Below are 2,215 nucleotides of genomic sequence, written 5' to 3'. Positions count from 1 at the left end.
GTTATTAACATACTTTACCCGCAGACTAACCCCCTTAAAATCATGTTGGATTTCCACAAATTAAAAAGGATCTCAGCTGTCATTGTGCTGTCTCTCATGCATGTAGCCACGTACACTTTCTAGCTCTGTAGGCCACAAAGATGGGACATTAGGAGTCGCCTTAGGACAAGATATCTGATAATGACCAAACATATTTTGTTGATGACAGGGAGGGGATACTTTTAGGTGAGTTGTTTGTTGTTGATTTAAAATGCTTGCTATTGCTGAAATAGCCCTTGTCTGTCCAGTCTGGAAAACTGTCCTTAGTATGGTCTGAAGTGCCATGAACTATTATCTTCAAGAGCTCTATTCAAGGAAAGGGCCACAGGAGAAAAAAACCAGCTTGTGTTTAAAAAAAAACACAAAACCACATCACGACAAATCCTCCACCTTTCTGTGTGCTGGCAGAATCTCTGCTCCCTCCCACGCAGCCCCAGCTGGAGAGGCTTTACTTGCAGCAAAAGCTACTCTGCTTGTGCCAGTCTCTTTCCAGTCACCGCTCCCTCTCTCTTCTTCCCTCATAGGCAGCAGCAGCTGCGCCAGCCACAGCAGCCCTCTTTCCAGGCTCCAGAGGGGTGTCCCACTTATGTAATTTGCAGAAGGCAAAGGAAGAAAACATTTATTTGGTGCTAGATGAGATCAAGGCGATCTTCTTCGCTGTAGAGATTAACAGGTCCAGTTCTACAGCAAGCATCCTACTTCAGGTTGCAGTAAAGCCTTTCACCCAGGCTATAGTTAAAACTGGTGTTCTGAGTCAAGCTAAGTTAATGGGTTGAAAAGTTGATGGCCATGTGGGAACTTTTTTGCATGTGACTGGCAAAATCTGGTCTCCTTCAGCAGCTGAAGGAAAAGTACTGCTGCAGATGGGTCCCCTAGTGAGAGTTACCACCTATTCCCCTATCAATCAGGGGACGGAGGAATAGATGTCTTACTGAACCATGCTGAGTGCTGGCTGAGTCAAGTTTTGATTGATAGTGAGTAAAGCTTAAAGCAGCTTTTGGGAAGAAAAGGGAAGAAGGCAGGAATTCATTTTCTTCTGGTAACCTTGGGGTCTGCCCCATTCCCACCCACCAGTGAAATGCATGCAAGTGTGGAAGTTAGAAATAGATGTGTGCTCCACACATGAAGTGTGAGTGACTGCTTCCCTTCTTGCTTAGGAAACACAGCAGAGCACTTGCTTTTGTGCCTCGGGCGAGTCTCCAGTTTGAATAGTGACTCTGAAGCTCCAGTAAGTCTGCTAGAGAAGAAGTATCAAGGAATAAGGAATGAGATGAGCCTTTGGGAACTGAAGGGGTGGCAGCAGCTTCAATGCTATCTATGTGTATCTAAGATCTATTTTATAAATGGATCACAGTTGTCATTTCTCAGCTGCATAGAGGCTACAGGCCTCTAGCAAGGATAACCAGTAATTTGGATTAACATAAATAAGATTGCTCACTGAAAGAAGAAATGTGAAATGCCATTTTGAGAAGAGCATGCTCCTAAAATGTAAAAAAGATGGAAAGCTGACCAAATTCTCAGATATCTCTTATTTACTTTCCTTTGAACTCACCAAAGTACTTAGAAACCTGTTTTTCTTCACATATTTCTGTGCTTCAGCTTTTTGTAGAGCTGGCAGTTATAATGACTTATTAATATGGATTGTCATGTAACTGTGCAGTAGAAGGGTTATTGCACCCATTTTTAAAGATTTTTAAGGTTTTAGAAGTTGACTAGATATGAGTAACAAAAAAAAAAGAACTTAAGTGGGCAGAGGCGTATCATGGTTATTGAATTACAGACAGAAGCTCCCTCAAGCTGTACAATTATCTGCAAGAGGTTGGAGCTGAGATATCTGTATAAACAACTCATCAGAGAGTCACAAACAAGACTGTGGGGGAAAAAATATTCAGTCTGTTAGTGGAGAATTCCCACACAACTTGATTACACTGTTTGCTAGAATTTGTTACCCTTGATATCCCATGAGTTTCTTTCAACTCTTTCTCTCATTTTCTCTTTACAGCTCAGGCTGAAAGGCAAATAGTATGTAAGAGCAAACCCTTTCTTATCTGATCATGGAAAGAATGCTCATCAGTGCATTATGAGAAAGGTAGACCAGAGAACAAAACTCTCCCATTAGAGCCCTTGCAATGCCATTCTCCATCTGACGCTGTGCGTATCTGGGCCCCCCTGGCAC

Source organism: Apaloderma vittatum, unplaced genomic scaffold (genome assembly GCF_000703405.1).
Source record: "Apaloderma vittatum isolate BGI_N311 unplaced genomic scaffold, ASM70340v1 scaffold6734, whole genome shotgun sequence".
NCBI lineage: Eukaryota > Metazoa > Chordata > Aves > Trogoniformes > Trogonidae > Apaloderma > Apaloderma vittatum.
This window is presented reverse-complemented; position numbering follows the sequence as displayed.